The sequence below is a fragment of the Amblyomma maculatum genome, chromosome 5 (genome assembly GCF_055883805.1).
Source record: "Amblyomma maculatum isolate TAMU_Amacu chromosome 5, ASM5588380v1, whole genome shotgun sequence".
NCBI classification, from domain to species: domain Eukaryota; kingdom Metazoa; phylum Arthropoda; class Arachnida; order Ixodida; family Ixodidae; genus Amblyomma; species Amblyomma maculatum.
In genome coordinates, this window is record NC_139348.1 from 132,424,753 (window position 1) to 132,434,530 (window position 9,778).

Consider the following 9,778-nt stretch of genomic DNA (forward strand, 5'->3'; position numbering starts at 1 on the left):
CACGTCCGGACGGGGTCATGATCGATGACATCACCAGGCGATTTACGCATATACGAAACTTAGCCCGCCGCATGTCTGATCCAGGCGTCCGTGCTGCGCCTTTCATTTGGTGCTTCCTCAAACGCCGCACCATTTATCTTAAAAAAAAAAAAAAAAAGTTCTCCGGCGGGAATCGAACTCCTACTCCTTCAATCACCAAGCGAGCGCATTAAGGTGGCGGTACCACTCCAGCGGTGAAGAGACGACATTTTTGGCGATATTCATACGCCTACTGCGCCTCACTAGTGTAGTTTATAAATATGACTTTAATATATTTGTAAAGTTTATTTCCTCTCCTTTCTAATGGTGCATTTTATTTATAAATAGCTGCACCGATGTTTAAGCTGTAAAGGAGAACACAAAGGTAAGAAACGGCTTTTCAGCTCTACTTGTCTCGGGAAAAACAAAATTGTGCAAAATCTTTTGCACCTAGGAAAACACCGTTTGAGATGTTTTGATATTAGATGTTATTGAACAAAGTTAAGCATTTTTATTACTGTGTATCGCATAGTTTATTAGCCACGCGCCTGTGAAAAGTGTATAAAACAGGTAATTATACATACAATAACTTTCAAGATACGCATTCTGCTGCGGAGATTTTTTGCGCAGTTGGAGGTCGTACATAGTTCGCTTTTTCCTGAAAATATCATTTGTCTGCTTCATTTAGTGTAAAAGTTATTTGTGATCAAACTTTGCGTTTTTTGCAAAATGGCTTAAAGTATATGCTAAACTGTTCAAGTAATAAGCTCTTATCTGTGCTGAAATTTCGCGTGGAAAAACTTTGCACCTCGCTGTCAGAGGATAAGCATCGGTTTTGTTCTACGACTCTCGAGGAATGTGCACTGTCAGGATGATCTCAGCTAATTTTTTCGTGGTTCACTTGAAGCGCGCGAGCTCTTCATGAAATATTATAAGCATGATTGAAATGCTCCATGGCTTGTTTGTTTCTGGCGAATATAACTTAAAGGTTCGGGCTTTCGTTCCCTTATTCAACCGGTAACAATTATCAACTACAAAGTCAAATAATAGTAAAATAACAGAGCCACGCGTGATAAACGTAAATAGTAGGTAGCGCCATCTATGAAATTTCATGTGCACTAAAATGTCGCAGTTCAGAAAAATTACGAGGATGGCGCCACAAACACTCTGAATCGAGGGGTATTTACGAGAAGGTATTGTGCTTCTACAACGTTTTCCCTTTGCCCTTTCCTTTCCATCGGGCGAGAGAGGTAAACACTGGCGAGTCGGGTCGAGTGGTCGGGTCGAACTGAGGTGCACGTGCTTCGCGCACCCAGGTGCTTCGCGCATGCGCAGTAGCGCTACTTGAAAATGGTCCCTTGACAAATGTACACTTGCTTGCTTTGAGATTTATTTATCGCCTCGAATTAAGTGTGTCATACTGTTTGTGTGCCGAAACGTTGCCAGCTAAGGCTCTCGCGCTACTTACTTACTCTACTTACTCAGCAAGATATAATCGTGGCGGAGATATTGAAATTATTTTTCTTGTTTTGTTTTGTAGTCTTGTAGCGCCCCTGGCGCCGCGCTTTTATCACAAACAACGGAACGGCGCTGGACAAAGAAGAATTTGGCACTAAGCGTCTCAGTGAAAGCAGCAAAAAAAAAAAAAAAGACAGTTCGAACCCGAACGCTGTCGGAGCTGGTTATTCCTCGTCTTAGCTCCGCCACGAAGCTATCTTCAGATGTTCGCGGTGTTAGCATATATTGTGAGGATGTGGAATTTAAAGGTTTTTTTTCCAGTGGCAAGAAGGAAAAATATCTTCCCCTTTCTACGATAAAATGAATAGTAGGGCACGGAACTATAACACTGCATAAATTAATATAATATAATTTCAAAGAGCGTCTCCCTAGGAGAAATTGCACGAATACTTGTACCCTCTGCCACTTTACTGGTCCAGATAAAATGTTTCGACAGTCTGCCAAGTACAACTTGAAAACCTTAACATGCACAAGCATGCCTCTTCAATCTTCCCACTGAAGTTCCTATATAGCGCAAGCAGTGCAGGCTCCAAAGAAAAGGAGAAAAAATGATATAGTGGGCAGCCGAAGATAATCACCAGCGTTTCAGTCATGTCTTTTTTTCTTTCCTTTTTTTTTTTTTTTCCGAATGTTGCGTTCCGGTGATGATAGTCAAGGTGCCGCAGTAGCTGCCGGGGATGTTTTCAGTGAATGGGCAAGTAGGAAACAGCCATGTGAAGCTTCTCCAATACAAAAATGTGATGTTGAATCGGGTTTCGCCACTTCATTTCCGTCATTCCCCTCACTAAAAATTAAAAAAAAAATGATGAGGCTCAACGCAACCGAATGTCGAGCTTAGCTCAAATGAGAGAAACCACTGTAATCAAGAGTTCGACGAAATGCAGTCTGATCAGGTGGTGGCATAAAAAAATACACAGGCTCACTGACCAAGTCAAAGTTTCATGAAAACGTACTATCGTTTCGGCAGCCCTACAGCTTCCTTGTTCGAGAAACCAGACAAAAAGCATTCGTTTATATCTTCTTCAAATACTTTGACTTGATCAATGGCCCTATATATATATATATATATATATATATATATATGAAAACACTGAATTGGTTTCCCGTTTGATGTTTTTATTTGCGCTTACTTTATTTATTTTATACGTGCATGATGTCCCGTCCTGTTCCTGCCGCTTCTTGGAGGGGGATATACCGCGGATTGTCCGAAGCATTACGGCGTCTAGGGTAAACCATTGATGCATTCGGCAGGGAAGCTGGTTTGGCGTTCATTTTGCTATAATGCTATACTTGCCTAGCATCGCCTGCTACCGCGCTTTGCCGCTGTGGCCGGGGGCTTGGAGAGTTCGGTCTAGTTTGCCTGGGCACAGTGAAGACGGCGATGTTGCTATGGTGATGGCTCTGTTTACGATTCTTAGAAAAACGCGCCACTCGCGCAAGTGAGCAACAGAGCTAACGCTCTAAAAGCCCGTTGGCAGGCAGAGCGTTTCCAAAAGAATGGGGCCCTTATCTCGAGTAAGGTAGATACCGTGTCAGCCAGGCGTCCACTGACCCGCCGTCTCAATGCCCAATTTATTGACTTTATATTTGAACCTTGTTTGAAGCAACTCGACTTCCTGTGCTCTGAAAGGTATCCGATCATGTTAGCAAAAGTGACATAGAAGCGTGTGAGAATTTCGAAGCATACAAAGAACGTGCTTCCGTTTGACCACATGAAGCAAAATCGCTGTACTGCATTGGTATGGACAAATTCACAAATTATAGCACATGCCAAATCTGACCGAACGCGATCTGATCGATGCGTCTAATCGTTTGGCATTTGCAGGAAAACATTTGGTAAGCATGGGCGCTCTTGCATGGAGTAAAAATTGGGCTCTGATTATTATGTTGCGAATGTGTGAATGTACAAGTGCCACATCACGAAATTATTTACTACCAACACATGAAGCCAAAAGGCGGGCTCAACACTGAAGTGTACTTGTTGCATACGTGTGTGCGCCCTGTAAAATGAGTACAATAAAGTAGGCTACAAGCCACAGTAGTCCACCCAATATATTGGTTCAGAAAGCGCATACATCATCACGGGAAGCTGCAGCAGGACAGGTCAGCGTCTTCCACAGCATGCTACTTTTCACATCAGATTTCAGTGTCGAGTGAAATTCTGCAGGAGAAAAATGTTTCTAGGGGATTGATTGTTAAAATTTTATTCTAATTGCCTGAAAATACTGTGTTCCTTTAATTGCACACACACAACACACACACACACACACACACACACACACACACACACACACACACACACACACACACACACACACACACACACACACACACACACACACACACACACACACACACACACACACACACACACACACACACACACACACACACACACACACACACACACACACACACACACACACACACACACACACACACACACACACACACACACACACACACACACACACACACACACACACACACACATACATACACACACGCACGCACGCACGCACGCACGCGCACACGCGCACGCACGCGCACGCACGCGCGAGCGAATAAATAAAATGAAGACTGTGGAGCATGCATCCAACTGGGAGTGGGGAAGTGGCCGCCATAAGCGCCTAAAAAACTGTCCCCGTTAGGTCCTTTCTTCTGAAAACCTTCCTTTACAACCCCTTCTCCCCTTCCCCCATTTCCCACATAGTTTAGTGTGAATGCGCCTCCTCAGTGCTGAAGAGAGCATGAATGCATGCCGGCCTCCTGCGCGATACATAGCCTCTTGGTGGATTTCACATCTATTTCGGAATATCGATTCATCCCAAAAGGAAAAAATTGGCAATCATTCACTTATTTGCACATTGTAACTTACCAGCTCTAGTTTCCAAGATTGGACAAGCACGAACAAAAAATAAACAAGGGCGACTGTTGACTGAAGTTCAGCTAATTATAGCTATATTATCATATTTGTAATCACGTTTGATAAAGCAAATTTCTGGTGACCGCAAGAGCTGACAGCTTCCACTACAGTCAAGGAGTGTTCCGATCCTTACTATATCTATGGCATCAACAATAGGGAGGTTTAGAATATGGTACCCCTACCGCTTAGGGGGACAGGGCAATAGCGCGGGTGACAGTAGGAGCACAATTCTCTATAATAGCGCGCACGCTCCGCTATTACTCTATCCCACTTACGGATAGGGTCGCCGTATTCTAAAGCTCGCTAATGATCACTCGATTGCACAGCCCAAAAGACGAGGATCAAAAGAACACAAGACAGGCGCCGACTTCAACTAAGGTTCATTGACGAAGTGTGCAGAAATAGTGCCATTCGCTTTTCCTTTTCACTCGTACTAAGATTGCACTGTGCAATCATGTTGACACCCTGTTTTATTTGTGTTCAGTCAAGCTAGCCTACTGCAGTCCAGTCCAACCCCCTCACGCTCGGCGGGTAGGAGCAATGTTCGTGGCTCTACAGCGGAAACTATACTTCGTCTCACAAGATATCTGCAGCACTGCGAAAGGCAGAGGAGCCCTTTCAATTGTGCTCCTAAGGGCCTCTAGCCTGTGCGCACTATAATAGAGAATTGTGCTCCTACTCTCACCCATGCCAATTTGGGGGGGGGGGGGGGCGAGAGGCGCTTAGAAGCACAATTGCCTATTGTATGCGTGATCCTGGTTGGACCGGCTGGGGTGCCTCTGCTTTCGCTGTGCTGCAAACATCTTGTGAGACGAATTATAGGCAAGAGAGGGAAGCCTCTTGTCCAATTGTCAGGGCGCGTATTGTTCGAAGTAGTGGTGCGTGGGTTGAAGAGGGGAGTTCAATGGGGCAGCCCATGCTGCGCAGGACGGGGACAAAAATCCTTCCCTTCTCTGCCTGGACACTGCTGTGGAGCCGCAAAAATCTTTGAAAGTCCACGCAGCAACACAAGAAAAGCGTTCAGGCAGCTCAAGTCGAGAGGGCTGAGTGGCTGGGTACTCAATTCCTCAGTCATGGATTAGTGGCGTAGCCTGGTGGCTGTGGCAGAATCTGAACTACTTCCAAGATGGCGACCGTAGAACCGCCACCTTAAAGGGCCACTGTCCAGGGAAGGCCCTTTTAAGCAAATGATCCCAGTGTTTCGATCAGGTACCGGAGATAGTCTGTGCAAAATGCTGCAGTGACACGCGCGCCGCAAAGCATCGAAACTACAATTCAAAGCTCTCTCATGCCCTCCTCCGGGAAGCCAGCTTCCCCGTTTCCTGCGCTGGCCCGACGGGCCACAGCAAAGACGTACGTACCGCGAACGATGTCCATTAGTCCGTCTCGCTGACTGACGGGAGAAGGATGGGTGTCTACCGCTCGCAGCGCGCTTTTCCCTCGCCACGGCCAGACTGAATCCAGCGGCGGGCGCTCCCTCGACCGTTTTTTTTTTTTTTTCGCGCTCGCGGAGAGCCACGCCCCACCTCCCGCCAAACGCGGAGGAGGAAGGGGAATTTGTATTGCGGAGGCTAGACGACCTCGGGCAGGAGAGTGAAAAACCTTTGCGAGGGAACGGAAGGAGAGAGGCATGACAGAATCGGGTGATTGCGGTGGCTGTAACTGCGTTATTAGTTACTCTTTTCAAAAACATTTTGCGGCCTTGCGTTCTAGGGGCGAAGTCTCACAGTCACTGGGGAAGAAAATATTTTCGACCGGAGGGTGGACAGGCTGGGCACGTGAGAAAAAAAATCTTAGCTCTTGCCTAGCGTCATGGCAACGCGGTTGTCACCCTAGCAACAACGTGACGGTGGCGCGAGGTCGTGCACCTCGAATCCGTTTCAGGCGCTTCCGGCTTGTCAGAATGTCGCGTGGCTATGAGAATGCCGCGTGGTAGGAGCGACGCCGTACGTCCAATCCCACAATACGTTCACAATGCATCCCACGTACGCCCAGTCCCACTGCAACGAACGCGAAAGCCCTTATGGGCTCGTGAGTGTGCGTTTGTGTGTGTCCGTCCGCAGGCTGTCACATACACGAATAAACGTTATAAACCTGTAATGTCAGACTTAGTCAAATCATTTAACAGGCGCTCCTATTTCCCCTGCTAGAAGACAAGGTGTCTGCCGTACTGCTGCAACTGCCGGAACAGCACTCACGTGTTCCAGTGCAGCAGGCGCGCCTGGGGTCGGAAGTTGCCACTTTTGCGTAAACTCAGCGGGTCTCCGAGTTGGCGTATTTCTTAGCCTCTCGCTTAAATTATGAGGAAATAGTAAAAAAGTCAGAATTTGTGTAAGGTTAAATTGAATTGCATGTGCTGTGAAGCGGTACAACGAAAAAAATGAGCAAGGGCACTATATATACTATCGCCACGCAGCCGATCACGCCTCGCGTAAAACTGTCGCACCCTTGCGCAGTGCAGTGAACATCGTCGTATTCATGAAGTTCATCCACATGCCACATGCAGTGGCTGTAGGCCGGTTAGCCTGGCTGCGCTGCTGCTTGCCTGCGCAACGGGTCTCGCGCCAGTGTTTGCCTGACTGAATAAAGCTGTTTGTTGGCATCTCAATATGGTGTCAGAAGTGGGATGTCTGACGTGCTGTCTGCCTGATGCTGATGCAACCTTGTTGACGGTTAGCGTTTCTGGATGAAGCTCCGCTTGCTGCTGACGTACGCTTTCGACCTGCCTGGTGGACTCGAGCCTTCTGAAGGCTTAGCATACCAGCCTTTGCTAACCCTTGCCAGCCCTTGCTGAGTTCATTGGCGTATAACGAAGCCAATGTACTTAACGTCAAGCCAATGCTCTTGAACATCAGGGCACAGTACTGGGGCCTAACATTGCAAGAGTATATATACCTTTCGTGGTGGAACGTAAATCAAGGGCTGGGAAAACGCAGGCGTGGATTCTGAGTCTGCCGGAGGGTGCTAACGTGCATTGTTACTAGTGTCTGCTGTTGTCCTCTAAACTGATGGCACTTACCCACACAAGGGGATTGGCCAAGAATTGAGGTGCAGAGGCATTTTGTTGCGAAAGCAACACTACGACAGCCAAAGCGAGACCTCTGGTGGCCGCAGCTACGTCGTGAAGAGGCTTAGCCACGAGAAGACGAAAAAGAAGACAAATAAGAAAAAGTAGAAGACGAAGAGGAAGGCCGCTCGGTCACCCGCAGCTAATGCTTTCGCTCCACATTCGATTCAGCAGCGTTGAACCCTTCTCATTTTTTTTAGATGTATGTATAATTACATCGCCAAAAATGAAATGATATTGCTATAGTGCTCTAGAAGATTGGGCAGTGTGTCAACCGCGCCGCGAAATGCATGGGAGCGAGGGGCCGCTTTTGCGATGACGAAGGCGCCGCAGCGCAGAGGGCGCCACCAGCAACTGGTGGGTCAGCCGTCCGAGCGCCCGCGTATGCGCGCTGTGCGGCGGGGCGGATACCGCGCGCACTGTACGTTCTTGTTTGCTTGTGCGTCGTCTCGAGCTGTTCGCGACAAGATTTTACAAATATGCCGGTTAACGGTGCTCAGTGCTGTTAGCAATCACCTAATTTATTTTCCATTTTGGCCGTCTGCAACACCTCGGGGAAGTAACATGACAGGAGTTGGCTCCCAAGAAAACAGCTTGGAGAGGGCCGGCGTACGACTCGCACAGCACGCTTCACTCGCCGTACAGCTTGCTTTAGCATTCCTAAAGCACCTAATTCATGTCCGCAAATGTAGTAGCTTTGAAACGAGGACGGTGTGGAGGCAGGATGTATGAAGAAGTGAAACTACAACACGTGCGTTCGAGCGCTACCCCATTATCAAAACAGTCCAAAATGGTATAATCTGTTGTTTCCCACGCCAACTATGCCGACTACAGTACGTCACTGAAGCCACAAGAGGAGTCGGCATTCAGTTGGAATGAATTAAATGTGGACTACCCTGCATGAAGGTAGAGATATAGTAAAGTAAGGACATGAAAAACGAACGACACCACGCCAACTGGCTACTGAATAACGGAACACAGTGGGTCAGGAAAGGTGGAAGAAGTGGGAGGTAAAGGTTGCACAGGAAAATAAGAAGAAACATGTCGCCTACCAGGGAGGGAGAAAGGGGTTGGTGGAAGGCACGCAGCGCCGTGAAAAGAGCGACCGCGAATGTGAACAAAGGTTCAGAATTTTCGTGCGGCACGGCAAACGCACGACAAAGAAAGCAGGCATATAAAGACGAAGAAAAATGGAGATATATTAAAACAATAAAAAAAGAGGAAACAACCGAGCATAAGAACCAAATGAAGGCCCTGGAAGAGGAAAGCAGCGCACAAACAAGCTGCAATCGAACGCGTATAAAGATATAAGCGTCGAAATTTAAGAGACAATTTGTGAAACTGTACACTAATCTAAGAACACACTATTTTCTTTTCTCTCCATAAGCTGAAACATTGTTGCAACGGGTAGCTTTATAAATACCAAGAGATGTGCGCTATACTTAAGACATTTAATTTCAATGCGTTATAGTTTAACAATGACCTAATTGTTCCAGAAAATGTTTCCATTCTAGGGAGCGCAAGCCACCGGTAATATGCAAGTCATTGCCTCCAGAAGATCGCTCTAGTCCTATTTTATGTTCATAAAAAAAATTGAATAGCTTTGAAAAAGAAATAACGATGGAAAATAGAGGACGCAGAGGCTATAGGGTACGCTTAATTCGCTTCCGCTAGATCATCCTTCTGCGAAAGAGAGGTTGTGAGGCCGGCACGGTTTCTCACCACGAACAAAAATAGCGTCATAGGTTCGAAGCTAGGTCGCAATTTACTCAAAAATTTGGCTCGGATGCACGGTCCTTTCCGACTGCTTTGCACTTCAGATTTTGCAAACTTCCTGTAAAATTTGAAGGTTCAAAAAGTTTACCTCCTTGGAGCACCAGAAAAGCTCCCACTTGAAGCAATGAAATTTAATGTGTTTTTGCGGCTTCGCTCTTTGCGAAGTAAGCGAATCACGACAAGAGTTCCCAAAAGGAAAATAATTAAATTCCCTTGGAAGTATTTCACGCGTAATATCAACCTTGTTAACAATTATAGTCTGGTTACTACTGCAAAGAGCACCCGCGTCAAGTAGCCCGATTATATATAGCCCGGTAAGCAGTAGTTGCAAGTATATCCAGTCGATTACTCATATCCCCCCCCCCCCCCCCCCTCCTTATACCACACACTCAAAGAATAAAAACGCATTATGTCCGCATTTGATTTTGGCACTATATTAATTGCTTGTGTATTAGGTGCTCGTCATCTTTTTA